Genomic DNA, 15,176 nt, shown 5'->3' on the forward strand with positions numbered 1-15,176 from the left:
TTTTAACAGACGATTTGCAAATGCTTTCTCCCAGTATGTGGCTTTCCTTTTTACTCTTTTCATGGTTTCTTTAAAAGAACTGGTGTTGGGGCGCCTGGGTGGCGCAGTCGGTTAAGCGTCCGACTTCAGCCAGGTCACGATCTCGCGGTCCGGGAGTTCGAGCCCCGCGTCAGGCTCTGGGCTGATGGCTCAGAGCCTGGAGCCTGTTTCCGATTCTGTGTCTCCCTCTCTCTCTGCCCCTACCCCGTTCATGCTCTGTCTCTCTCTGTCCCAAAAATAAATAAACGTTGAAAAAAAAAATTTAAAAGAACTGGTGTTTTAAACTTTGATGAAGTCCATTGCATTTATTTGTTCTTTTATGGATTGTGCTTTTGAGGTCACGTCTAAGAAATCTTATCCTGGTCCCTGATCACATTGCCAGGTTTTACATTTGGGATTTTGATCCTTTTTTTAAGTTAATTTTGTATGTGCTGGGAAGTATGGATTAAAATTCTTTTTTCTCTTTCTTTCATAATACTGCGTCATTGTCCTTCTAACACGTGTAGAATCTGTAGTGATGAAACCTCCCTCACTCGTAATGTTAACTTGTATTGTCTCTTTTTCCCTGTCAGTCTGGCCAGAGGTTTATTAATTTCATTGATCATCTTGGACTTAGGTAATGCAGTCATTACTAAATGTAGTATTAGGTTATCCGACAGTGAGCTCTTCTTGCCCTCATGGCTTGGATCCAGCTTGATTGTCGGTGATTTAAAGATGTCGCTGACTGTCTTCCCGCCTGTGCTGCTTCTACCATGAATCTGCTGCTCTCCTTACTTTTGTTTCTCTGGAACATTCTCTTTTCTGGCTGTTTTCAAGATTCTTCTTTTTTTTTTTTTTTTTTTTTCTTTGTCACCGATTTTGGGAGAGATCGATTATGATGTGCCTTCACGTAGTTTTCTTTATCTCATGTTTGGAGTTCTTTGAGTTCTTGGATGTGTAGATTTATAATTGTAATCAAATTTGGAAAGCTTTTGGCCATGATTTCTTCAAATATTTTTCTGGCCCTACCCCTCTCTTCCTTTAAAAACTCCAAACACACATGTATTAGGTTGCTGATCGTTGTCACTGATGCTTTGCTTCTTTTGTATTACTCTGTTTTTCTTCTTGTGCTTTGGTTTGGTTGGTTTCCGTTGCTAAGTCTTCAAGTTCATGGACCTTTTCTTTAGCAATGCCTGTAAATCCCATCTGTTTTATTCTTCATCTCACACACTGTAGTTTTTCGACAAAACTACCAAAGTTCTGTCTCTAGTATTTTCAGTATGACAACATAATTCTCAGCCTCATCCCAGGCCCCTTTCTCTCCGTTGTTTGTATTGGTATCTCGACCCCTGTTCTCTTCCATGATTTAACCACCGTCATTGCCTTTCACACCTTCTCGCTTTGTTACCCTTTATGCTGGGAGTGCCCGTTCCTGCATTTTCTTCTATCTAGTCCTCCACATCCTTCAGTTAGCTTCTTCTTTTTGATAGGAAAAAAAAAAAGATGTATGTACATTTGATGTGTACATTGAAGTGTAATTGACATACAGTTCAGTTAACTTTGACATCACTTTCTTTCATCCTAATTCCTAGGTAAGGTTTTTCACCCATTATATATAAACCCTTAGTACTCTATATTTCTGTTTTGGTCATCGAATTGAATCCTCATTGTTCTTATTTGTATTAATTCGATGTCTTTTTTTCTTTGCTCTACGTAAAGCTCCCTTAGCACAGAAGCTGAGGTGGTTAATTCAGTGATGTCTGCTCAACATCTAGCAAGGTCCCTTGCAAATAATGGGTACTTAACATACTAACAATAAATGAATTAATGAATACCACACGGTAGCAGATTAACAGTGACTGAACTTCTTATTAAGCACATTTAAGAATTTCACTGGAGCCTTTGGAAAAATTTAGTATGAGGCAGGAAGGAATGGTCAGTGGAACATGGATGATATATGTTTATAAATAGAGACATATCTGAAAACTACCATAAATCCAGCTCATGTACTTTCATGGACTTATCAATAGCCTTTTATAATCAGTAAAAATGGTTGCATACTTTATTATAGCTGAAACAAAACTTTATCTTTAGAAATCTCTTACCAGATTCATCTTCCCCTTGAAATAAATAAGAATCTTCTGATGGAGATTTTCTCTTTTCAGGGAAAGTATGATGGTTAAGGAGGAAAATAAAAGATATTTTATAAATATCAAATACAATATGTCTTTTACAGATACATCCACATTTTAATACATATAGTTAACAAAATATATATGTTACTCCTCTTAAACATTCTGAGTGATGGGGGCACCTGGGTGCCTCAGTCGGTTAAGCATCCAAATTTGGCTCAGGTCATGATCTTGTGGTTCATGAGTTCGAGCCCCGCATCGGGTTGTATGCTAACAGCTCAAATCCTGGAGCCTGCTTCAGATTCTGTGTCTCCCTCTCTCTCCACCTCTCCCCTGCTCACACACACTCTCTCTCTCTCTCAAAAATAAAAATTAAAAAAAAAACATTAAAAAAAACATTGAGTGATGATCTTACCAAATGACGTGCCTTTTACGAAGCTTTTCTATTTTACCCTAGGCACAGATAATTATTCCTCTGGTCTTTGTTTGCTCAGAGTATTATGTTCATATTATTGTGTAGCTTTTGTGGCACTGGAAGTAGTATAGAGTTTGTCTTCTTTCCTATATTGCCTGCAGGGACAATGTGTTGGTTATTTTTGTATTCTAGCACCAAGCATAGATCCTGGCATAAAATAGGAGTTAAGTAAATGCTTGATAGATATTTTAACTTTCAAATGTTCTAAAAGTGATTTGGCATGAAAATATTAATGTTATGTGAGGGTAAATTATAGTGAAGACCTACTTGTCTTCAGGCTTAAAGAAATAGCATGATGTCGTAAAACGACTTTGGACCTTGAAGTCAGGTGGGCTGGTTTAATTTCTCCTTCTGCCATTGACTATGTAAACTTGGACAAATCACTTAACTCTTCTAAACCTCCTTGTTTTCATTTGTGAAAAAAACTAAATGAGAACTTTTTTATCATTATAAAAATGGAATGAAATAATACATGAACTGCTCTAAACTAACGAGCATAATAAACACTCAGTAAATTTTCACTCTTTTTCATCCTTTGTGAAGACATTAAAAATTAGGTTGCACTATAAATGCTATAGCTTGTAGCAGGCTTCATCCACCAGAAGTACTGAGCAGTGGCTATCGTGATTTTAAAATTATTTTGTACAATTTAGAAATCATTCCTGATAAGCAGAAAACCTTCTCTCAATGATAAATATGATATTTATGTTTGGTAAATAACGAGAAAATTTGCCTACTTAAAATTTGATCTACTTGTGCATAGTGATGAATGTAAGTGAGAATATTTTCTTGCTACTTTGAAATATTGAACTGCCCAGGGACAAGGCATGGATGATGTTTTGAAGGAAATAAATATTTCAGCTTCACGTTTCAGCCTTTCTTCTGTATTCCTTTGATCTGGCTTTGGTTTACTTATTATTCTGCTTGAATGACTTCGCATTGCCTTCTTCCTCTCCCTAGTAACAAGAAGTGGTCCTGTACTTATTTCAATATATTTAGGCTTTGTCATTTTATAGGATGAACGCGCCTTTCCTTATTATTTACTGATATACTCCTGCCTGTAATGTAAGCTGGGTTGGTGTGTGTGTGTGTAACTTTGCATGCATGATGTATAATTTATATATGGAACTTTTAATCAGTACTTTCTTAAATATAAGAAACATAAAAACAAACATTAGATTTGAGATTTTTTGAAACTTAAAGAGTTTAAAGATTTTAAAGGAATTTTTCTTCATTATACACTGTAGCTGTTTTATCTTTAAGGATAACCTTCTCAGGGTTTTCTGTATTTTACCATAAATATTCCAGTTGCTTTTCTATTAGCAACTGGAGTTGCTGCAGTAGAGTTCTTTTAATTTATTTATAGGCCTATATTATAGGAAGAAGTTAGTTTAGCACATAATTATTATATAAAACTTTAAACTGCTTAAACATTTCATTACATTTACCTATATTGCTTAATTTTATACTTTACAGACAAATCTTCTGATCTCCTGAGATTTTTTTTTTTTTTTGATGTTTATTTTTAAGAGGGAGAGAGAGAGAGACAGCATGAGTGAGGGAGGGGCAGAGACAGAAGGAGACCGAGATTCCGAAGCAGAGTCCAGGCTCTGAGCTGTCAGCACAGAGCCTGATGGGGGGCTTGAACCCATGAGCAGCGAGATCATGACCTGAACCAAAGTTGGACGCTTAGCTGACTGAGCCACCAGGCACCCCTCTTTTTTTTAAAAAAGTTTATTTATTTGAGAGAGAGAGAGAGAGAGAGAGAGAGAGAGAGAGAGAGAGAGAGAAAGCGAGCGCGCAAATAGGGGAGGGACAGAGAAAGGGAGAGAGTGAGCATCCAAGAGAGCTGACTGAGCCACCCAGGCGCCCCGAGATTGGTTTTCTTATACAGACCCTCTCTGACTCTTTCCATTTGTCATATTCCTATAGACTTAGAATTTGTCACACAATATATATAATATTACACTACTATATGATTCTTTTTCTTGCATTTTTTCCCCCTTAATCAGATTGTGGTTTCTCCAAGAGAGGATCCATTTTTTTAAAATTTTTTTTTAACCTTTATTTATTTTTGAGACAGAGAGAGACAGAGCATAGACGTGGGAGGGTCAGAGAGGGGAGGCACAGAATCTGAAACAGGCTCCAGGCTCTGACCTGTCAGCATAGAGCCCAACGCGGGGCTCGAACTCACGGCTGAAGTCAGCCGCTTAACTGACTGAGCCACCCAGGTGCCCTGAGAGAGGATCCATTTTTATACTTCTAGGTTTTTTGCAGTATCTGATCTAGTAGATCTCAGAATTTGCTGCCAGGACTCTTGCCTCAGTTCTTAGAACATGACTAAGTTACTGAAAATACAGGCTAGGAGGTTGATGCCAGGATCAATTCTTTAGAATCATGACTCAAATCCTGTTGATGTCAAGGAATTTGTAGACCTCATAGCCGAAATCCATGTTTTTAAGAGATTTTTGGGTAGTTGAAGAGATTCCTCATTCTTATTCGTAACATGCTTCAAAACCAATCATGGTTCTTCAGGACTGGAGCCTGGCCCTGGGGTCACAGACTTCTGGGGAAGCATTGACCGTGAAAGAGTCTTGTTAGAAGAGAGCCCCATAGCACTTCTTTATCCTGTTACCAAACCCCTTTGGAGCATTTCTACTTGTACCAAGAGAAGCATCCCTAGCTGGTTTAGCACTGGAGTATCCTGGTTGCACGGAGCCTCGTTGTGTGTTTGCCTGCGGTCATCTCAATGCCATCCTGTTTGAGGCAGGATTATGCTGAGAACTGCTGACTTTCCTCGTTCTACCTTAACCGTTGCTGCACGTAAGCCCACTTACCCCTAAAGGGCTTCTAAGAAGGTTGTTCTGATTCACCAGAGTAGGATGGAGATTCCGGCAGTAGAGATTGGTCTTACAGTCCCATCTCTTCCATTAACTGGCGTGGATCGAAATCTCCCTGAAGCCTCTGCTTCTGTTTCTCAAGACCCTGTGTTCAAATATCTGTTATAATACTTAGTATTTATCTTTATTTTTTCCCTTTACTTAATGGAGTCTTCTTAAAAAGACAGGGTTCGTGGGGCGCTTGGGTGCTCAGTCGGTTAAGTGTCCGACCTCGGCTCAGGTCATGATCTCACAGTTCGTGGTTCGAGCCCTGCATTGGGCTCTGTGCTGACGGCTCAGCCTGGAGCCTGCTTCGGATTCTGTGTCTCCCTCTCTCTCTGCCTGTCCCCTGCTCATGCTCTGTCTCGCTCTCTCTCTCAAAAATAAACATTAAAAAAATTTTTTTTTTAAAAGACAGGGTTCTTATATAGCTTTGTTCCTTAGTATGAGTTAATGGTAAACACGTAGGTCTTAGGCAATTTTTGAAGAATGAGTTAAGAAAAGGTTGGGTGAACTTGTTGTAAACTCAAAATATGATGTTCTTTTAGGAGGAAAAAATCTTCTCAGGTTTGCTATGGCCATTTTAGACATAATTTTGTTTTCCTTAGAAATACTCTTTGTAGGGGCACATGGGTGGGTCAGTTGGTTAAGCCTCCAACTGTTGATTTCAGCTCAGGTCATGATCTCATGGTTGTGAGATTGAGCCCTGTGTTGGGTTCCACGTTGGGTTTGGAGCCTGCTTGGGATTCGCTCTCTCTCTCTCTCTCTCTCTCTCTCTGTCTCTGTCTCTGTCTCTCTCTTTCTGTGCCCCTCCCCTGCTCACACACACATGCATACGTGTTCTCTCTGTCCCTCTCAAAATAAATAAATAAACTCAAAAAATATTCTTTTTATCTTCCAATATATTATGAAAGATGTATTTGTGTTTGTTTTTCAGGCTTCAGTGGTTATATGATTATCTTCTGTATGGTCTACTCTGTGACTTGGGAAAGCACTTTGTGTATTTTATGTGTCATCCTTGTGCTGGGGCCACGCTAACCTTCTCCGTATCGTTCCCACTTCGGTATATGTGTTGCTGAAGCGAGCGCTGTCCCTGTGTAGTTGAATTGGATTAGCACCATGCACACCCACACTGTGTTTCAAACCCATGATGTGTGTCTTTGCTGTGAGCAGTGCAGAAATGCTTGGCAGCGACATTTCCTTATGGGGCCTTAAAACTTTTCCATAAGAAGTCACCTTAGCTGTGAATTGGCATTCTCCTTCAGTATTTCAAAATCGCTAGGGTGCCCTGGGGTTTTCTACAGCCGCTCATTCCTCATTAGCCATCACATGCTCCTTTTCTTTGCCTGTTTGTGGTCTTATGAACTTGCCTTCAAGAAACTAACACTTTCTTTGGTCACTTCTTTCTTTGCAAGTCTTAGCAGTCATTTGTTGAGCTCCAGAAATTTTAATTCAGAACCGTGCTGATTCTTTGCACTTGACCGCACTCAGAATTTGCATATTTGGAGGGATGCATCTTGGTGAAGGAGAATATCTAGAACTAATTGAATAGTCTTTGGGCAGTTTTACCCTGGGTCCTGTCTCATCTAGATTTGCCACTATTAGGTGTAAATATGCCCTTTGGGAAGAAATAATTTGGCTTTTTTTGGTGATTTTTAATTTTTTTTATTATTTTCTTTAATGTTTATTTTTGAGAGAGAGAGCGAGCATGAGTGAGGGAGGGGTAGAGAGAGAGGGAGACACAGAATCTGAAGCAGAGCCCAATGCGGGGCTCAAACTCATGAACCATGAGATCATGACCTGAGCCCAAGTTGGACACTTAACTGACTGAGCCACCCGGGCATCCCTTTTGATCATTTTTTAAACCTGGTGACATTACCTGGAAGAAGTCAAGTAAGAACAAAAATGAAAACTTTAAATGCTTAAAGACTGAAACAAAATTTAGCCTATGGATTTTTTCTTTGCCTGATTTAACTTTTAAAATTTGTTGTATTCCCAACTTATTTGTTTACCCATATAGCATTAAGGCAATTATAAATATTACATATTAAGTTCCTCAGACAGCCCTTGATACGTTCTAAATTTTGAATATATATTAGTTTTCTTTGTTGTTATTGTTTTCTATCGCTGCTATACCACAAACATGGCGTCTTAAAACAATTCAAATTTATTACTTTATGGTTTGGGAGATCGGAAGTCCAAAAGGAGACTTAGGGCCTAAGATCAAGGTGTCATCAGGTCTGGTTTTGCGGGGAGGTTTCAGGGAAGACTCTGTTCTTGGTTTTTCTGTCTTCTGGAGGCTGTCTTCATTCTTTGGTTTGTGACCCTGAGTCTATTGTCTTTTCTCCATTGCTTCCTCTCTCATATTGTCTTGTTTGTCCTTTGACCTTCTTGCTTCCCTCTTACAAAGACCTTGTGATTACATTTGAGGCCTAACTAGGTAATCTGGGATGATCACCCCATCTCAGATATTTAACTTAGTCACATCTCAAAGTCTCTTTTGCTATATAAGGTAGCGTATCTACAGTTCCAGGGATTAAATTTTTTTTTTTAACGTTTTTTATTTATTTTTGAGACAGAGAGAGACAGAGCACGAACGGGGGAGGGGCAGAGAGAGAGGGAGACACAGAATCGGAAACAGGCTCCAAGCTCTGAGCCATCAGCCCAGAGCCCGATGCGGGGCTCGACCTCACGGACCGCGAGATCGTGACCTGGCTGAAGTCGGACGCTTAACCGACTGCGCCACCCAGGCTCCCCAGTTCCAGGGATTAAAATATGAACATCTTTGAGGAACCATTATTCGGCCTACCGCCTCAGTACCGTTTCAGACTTAATCAGTTGATATACTCTGTTGGATACTAGAGTTGGTATCACTGACAGGAGAAATGACTTTCAACTCCCTCTAAAAACATATCCCCCATAATTTTCCATCCATACCTCATAGAGCTAATTGATGAAAGGTAAGAACAAGGAGTCTCATTTTCCCAGGCATCATAAGATGTGGATGCATCATAGTCAAAGCATAATGGTGTGATGTTACCTCTTAAATGGGCTCATTCCTCCCCACCCCCACCAACTTTATTGAGATATAATTGACATATAACATGGTGAAGCTGATAAGGTGTACAACGTAATGATTCATTATATGTATTTACTGCAATCCAGTTCCCACAATAAAGTTAGTTAACACATGTAGCACCTCACATAATTAAAATTTTTTTTTGAGATGACAATTTCTTGCTATTTACTCTCTCAGCAATTTTCAAACATACATATAGTACAATATGGTTAACTATATTGTATATTACATCCCCAGAAGTTATTTATCTTATAACTGGAAGTTTGTACTCTTTGAACACCTTCACCCATTTTCTCCACTCCCCCCCCCCCCCCACCACTCCACTGGGTGCCACCAATCTGCTCTCTGTTTCTGAGTTTGGGTGTTTCAGATTTCATAAACAAGTGCGATTATACAGTATGTGTCTTTTTCTGTCTGACTTATTTCACTTAGCACAGACAGTGCCTTCAGGGTCCATCCATGTTTTTGCAACTGGCAGCATTTCTTTCTTTTTTATGGCTGAATAATATTCCAGTGTGTGTGTGTGCGTGCGTGTGTGTGTGTGTGTGTATGTATATTCCCTTTTTCCCACATCCTCACCAGTTCTTGTTATCTCTGTTAGATGATAGCCATTCTAACAGGTTTGAAGTAATATCTCATTGTGGTTTTAATTTGCGTCTCCCTGATGATTAATGACGTTGAGCACCTTTGAGTATCTATTGACCTTTTGAATATCTTCTTTGGAAAATTGTCTATTTTGCTTCTCTGCCCATTTTTTATTGGATTATTTGCTTTTTTTCTGTTGAGTTATATATTTTGGATATTAACCCTTATCTTATCAGATATGTGATTTGCCATGTTTTCCCCCATTGTGTAGATTGCCTTCATTTTCTTGACCATTGATTTTGCTGTGCAGAAGCTTTTCAGTTTGATTTAGTCTAACTTGTTTCTTTTCGCTTTTGTTGCTTATGTTTTTGGTGTCATATTCATGAAGTCATTGCTAAATCCAATGTCAAGATTATATCCTGTTTCTTTCTAGGAGTTTTATAGGTTCAGGCCTAACATTTAAGTCTTTAATCCATTTTGAGTTAATTTTTGTGGGTGGGGTGAGATAGAGGCCCAGTTTCATTCTTTTGCATGTGAATATCCAGTTTTCCCAACACCCTATATTGAAGAGACTATCATTTCCCCATTGAGTAGTCTTGGCTTTCTTGTCAAACACTAGTTGGCTGTACATGCATGGATTTGTTTCTGGGCTTTTAATTCTGTTCTACTGGTCTGTTTTTTGTTTGTTGGTTGGTTTGGGGGTTTGTTTTGTTTTTGTTTTCTTGTTTTTTTAAATGGCAGTATCACACTGCTTTGATTACTATAGTGGGATTTCTGGGAAGCATCCTGCAGTACTGGAGGACCTGGGTGTCCATCATGAACTCCCCCTTTTCCACTGGAGAAACCAGGGTGGCCCTGTTGGTGTAGTGTCATGCTGGTCTGAGGTGGGTAGGTGATGATGCAGAGTGTAGACACTCCTCTTACCTTTCTTTTTTTTAATTTTTTTTTTCCAACGTTTATTTTTGGGACAGAGAGAAACAGAGCATGAACGGGGGAGGGGCAGAGAGAGAGGGAGACACAGATACGGAAACAGGCTCCAGGCTCTGAGCCATCAGCCCAGAGCCCGACGCGGGGCTCGAACTCCCGGACCGCGAGATCGTGACCTGGCCGAAGTTGGACGCTTAACCGACTGTGCCACCCAGGCGCCCCAGACTCCTGTTACCTTTCTAATGTAATCCTTCCCAGTCTCTGTGGTCCAATGTGGGTGCTTCATTCACACCCTTGGGTGTGGGATTCTCACAATGATATCTTGTCTATGGATAGTTGCTAGTTGGTCTTTTGGTGAGGGGCACTGAAGGTGGGGATGATTTATGTCACTGTCTTGATGATGTCACTTTAAGTGGGCTCTTGGATATAGTGTATTTGAAGTGAAGCCTTCTGTGTGCCAGAGCTGAACAGAAGTTTGATGTAGAGCTAAGCATCAGAGCCCCCAAACAGAAAGTAGACTGTACCTTATCAACGCACGTGCAGTGGGCTGATTGGTGATCTCCCCCAAAAGGTATGTCTGTATCCTAATCCTCAGAACTTGTGAATGTTCTTATTTGAAAAGAGGATCTCTGCTGATGTACCTGAGTTAAAGATCTGGAGGTGAGATTATCCAGGTGGGTCCTAAAAACAGTCATGAGTATCTTTTTAAATAAAGAGAAACAGTGGAGAAGGGACACCGAGGAGAAGGTGATTCGAAGATAGATCAGAGAGAGACACCGTCATAAGCCAAGGAATGCCAGCAGTCTCCAGAAGCTGCAAGTGCCAAGGAATGGATTCTCCCCTAGAGCCTCCAGAGGGAGTATAGCTCCGCTGACTCCTTGACTTTAGACTTCTGGCCTCCAGAACTGAGAGAGAATAAACTCCTGTTGTTTTAAAATACTCAGTGTTTAGTAATTTGTTACAGCAGCTGCAGGAAACTAATACACCAAGCTGCTTTCATATGTAGCTCCATGGACTTCATTACTGAATTACCTCTGTCTGCCCTACATCACGTCCTTAATGCTGAGAATCTCACCAGTCACCCTTTCATTCTGTGCAACAAGAACTTTTTAGCTACCACGATTCTCTCATTCACGTATGAACTATTCTTCCAGTTGATATTTTGGATAGCATTCAGTTTGTCTTCTGTAGGTCGTCTTTTTAAGACATAACTACTTCTCTTCCTTTCATATCTGAATTTACTCTTCCTCTGCTGCCTTTCAAAGGCCATTTGATGAACCAAAGAAACAACTTGTGGTGTCTTTCATTCCAACTCGGTAATCACAAAATATTCCTTCCTCGACACTGAAAAATCTATACATGTTAAGTACAATTAGCCTGCAGAGTATACTGTCTTAATTAACTGTAATTATCAGTTTGGCCCCTTAATAGTTTTCCTTTCTCTTTAACATTTTCCATTAGAAACCTATATCTAGTTGGGAAGATATGTGCCAAAACTCTTAAACTGCAAGGAGCTATTAATATAAGCATATCACCATCATCATCATCATCATCATCATCATCATCAATTTAGGGTTATCTGGGTCTTCTCTCTCCAGGTCAAAAACACCTATAAGACACACACTGTAAGAACAAGCAAATTCCGGGTGGTGGAGTCATTATAGTCATTTACAAGCAATGCATGACATTGGATTCTCAAAGAAGTTGGATGGTAATTCCTTTTTCGGGTCATTCTCCACTAACAGTGACCAAAACCTTGTTTGCAAATCGGACACCCAGAAAGCAAATGAAACCTAAGGCTTCTTTCACTCCATGAAATTTGATAAAGAACAAGTGATTCTCAACCAGGCATGGTTTTGCCCCTCCAGGGCCTGTCTGGCATGTCTGTAGACATTTTTGGGTTGTCAGAATTGGGGGGCGGGGGACATTGTCACTGGGATCTAGTGAGTAGAGGCCAGGGATGCTGCTAAATGTATCTCAAGGCATAGGACAGGTCCTTACAACAAAGAATTATCTGACCACGTGTGTCAGTAGTGCTGAGGTTGAGGAATTTTTTATGTTCTATGGTTTGCTCTGGTTCTATCTAGATGATATAATGTAGGCTTATGAAACAAATATTGAATTATTCTCTGCATATGGCATGCTCAAGGTATCTAACATAAATATGAAGAAGACAGCTGTGTCCCCACATCGTCCATTCCCCGAGCCTCAATGAGATTTCATTATTCTAGAAAAGACAAATGTATAAATTAACAACTGTGATAGTGTATATAAAATGCTACAGTGGCAGTATATAAAAAGTGCTGACAAGGACAAAAAAAATAGCAGTTCTGTCCAAAAACTTGGCATTTGAACCCCTACGGAATAAGTGGTAACCTACCAGTCAAAACAACAAAGAGGGGAGGTTCCAGTTTATATTATGGCAAGTAAGCTCCTATCAGACCAATTCTCCCACAAATATAAGCTGTGAACAAAGTATAAAATACAACTACCGGATGGCCTTGGAGAACAGATAAATATGAAGAGGTGGTAGAAAGGAGGACATACTTGGAAGAAAGAAAGGGAATTTCACATCTTTATAGCATTCATTTTCCCACATTTGGTGCCACGTGGGATGGCTGAAATTTGGGTCGATCACTGTGGTCTTTAAAAGAAATTTTTTTTAAACGTTTATTCATTTTTTGATAGAGAGGGACAGAGCACGAGTGGGGGAGGGGCAGAGAGAGAGGGAGACCCAGAATCCAAAGCAGGCTCCAGGCTCTGAGCTGTTGGCACAGAGCCCGACACAGGGCTCGAACCCACGGACTGTGAGATCATGACCTGAGCCGAAGTCGGACGCCCAACCAACTGAGCCACCCAGGCGCCCCGATAACTGTGGTCTTAGCACTTAGAGAACCAGGTGAAAGATCAGGGCAGCCAGTGACAAACTCAGATGGAGGGACACCCAGGAAATAAAGTGAGCGAGCAGGGAAGGGCCCCAAATTCTTTGTGTGATCTTGGTCCACCCATATTTCTGGCTGATCTGGGAAACATGCATGGTTGGAGAAGATTCTAAACAGCTTAGGAAACTCAAAGAGCCGAACTTTTATATATGAACTTTTGTCTTCTGCAGAGGAGACAGAATTTATAGTTTGTATCCAGCCAAGTGAACTGCCTGCTAAAAACTGGCAATTAAAATTCACCATTAATACCATTCAGAGGAAAGTAGTAGAATCCACACTCTCTACAGTGTCTCATTCGTAAAGACACAAGCCCCAAATACTCGACGTATGAAGAAACAGGTAACATGACCTGTTTATTCTCAAGAGAAAATGATCAATGGAGACCACCCCAGGATGAATTAGACGCTCGGGTTAGCAGATAAAAAATTTAAAGTAGCTATTATAGTTGTGCTCAGGGCAATAAGAAAAATTGGTAGCAATGAGTGAGAAAGTAGGAAATCTCGGGAGTGAAAAACAGTGAAAAATACAACATTTGAAATTTAAAATGTGGGCTGAATATAACAACAGTGGAGAACAAGAAGATTCGGTGAATGTGCAAATTAATAGAAATTAGCCAATCTGAGGCCAGAGAGAAAAACATAACCCCCCCCCCCCAAAAAAAGAGCTGCAGGGACTTGGAAGACAACGACAATGTATAAAGTATATTTGAGTCACAAAAGTGGAGGGAAGAGCGCAAAGAGGCAGAAATGTTTTAATACGTAATAGCCAAAATTTTCCAGGTTCATGAAAGACATAATTATATTGATTCAAGAAGCTACACAAAGGCCACGCAGGGTAAATGCAAAACAGAACAAAACAAAAACACCAATACTTGCTACAATCTGTCTTGTGGTTTATAAGCCAAACTAGACGTTGTGTAAAGGTATCTCACTGTGATTTTGAAGTGCATTTTTTGGATGAACGATTCTAGTGAGTGACGTTTCAGGTGCTTATGGCCAATTGTATATCCTCTTTGGAGAAACATCTATTCCGATTCATTACCTATTTTTAGGTTCTTTGTTTTTTAATAAAAATATTTTCTAATAAAGAACCTAATGATAAAGGTGCTTTATTTTTTAATGTTATTAAAAAGTGTGTTCTTTATTTTTTAATTATGGATCTGTAAGAGTTCTTTATGTATTCTTAATACAAGTCTCTTTTCAGATCTATGATTTGCAAGTATTTTATCCTATTCTGTGGATTTTCCTTTCATGTTTGATGACATTCCTTGCAGCACAAGAGTTTTTTAAATTTGCTGAATCTGTTTATATTTTATTTTCTTGTTTATGCCCTTGGTTACTTCTAAGAAAGCTTTGCTTAGCTCAAAGTCACAGAAATTTACTCCTGTTTTCTTCTAAGACTTTCCTATTTTTTAGCTCTTGTATTGAGGTCTGTGGTTTATCTTGAGTTAATTTTTGTGTATTGTGTAAAGAAGGAATCTTAACTTTATTCTTTTGCAAATGAATATCCTGTTGTCCCAGTGTCATTTGTTGTAAAAACTGCCATTTCTCCAACGACTTGTCTTGGCACCCTTGCTGAAAGTCTACTGATCATCGATGTTAAGGGTTTATTTCTGGGATCTTAATCCTGTTCCATTGATTTATATGTGTATCCTTATGCCAGTAGCACACGATTTTGATTAACCCAGCTTGTAATAAGTTTTGTGAGTTCTCCAGCGTTCTTCTTTTTCAAGATTGTTTTGCTTCTGGGTACCTTGCATCCCATATGAATTTTAGGGTCCGCTTGTCAATTTCTGCCAAATGTCACCTGGGGTTTTGACAGGGATTGTGTTGCATCCGTAGATCAATGGAGGAGTCTTGTCATCTTTCCAATATGGAGAGAATACTAATTTCCATTTTACTGTACATTTCTTTCTGATTCTTGAAGTAACAAATGTGTAGATATTCACAGTATTTACCTTTTTTTTTTCTTTTTTCACAAGAATTTAGCAGAGGCCACTAGTCTTAGCAGCTGTGTGAAAAAGAGGCCAAAGAATTTCCTTCATTTATCATGCTTAGTGAAAGGTATTATTTTTAGTGCCTTTTAAGTCAGAGTTGTATCTTCGTGTCTTTGACTGACTCACTGTATTCCCTTTAAGCA

General features: G+C 39.5%; 1 protein-coding gene and 1 pseudogene across 19 annotated transcripts in view; one reads left to right on the top strand and one right to left on the bottom strand.

Moving 5' to 3' along the window:
- The window catches only part of CEP112 (centrosomal protein 112), a 467,190-nt gene that overhangs the window by 144,916 nt on the left and 307,098 nt on the right, over positions 1-15,176 (top strand). The window lies entirely within an intron of this gene.
- On the bottom strand, positions 6,492-6,592 carry LOC111557883 (annotated as a pseudogene).

This window comes from Felis catus, chromosome E1, assembly GCF_018350175.1.
Source record: "Felis catus isolate Fca126 chromosome E1, F.catus_Fca126_mat1.0, whole genome shotgun sequence".
In the NCBI taxonomy this organism is placed as follows: Eukaryota; Metazoa; Chordata; class Mammalia; order Carnivora; family Felidae; genus Felis; species Felis catus.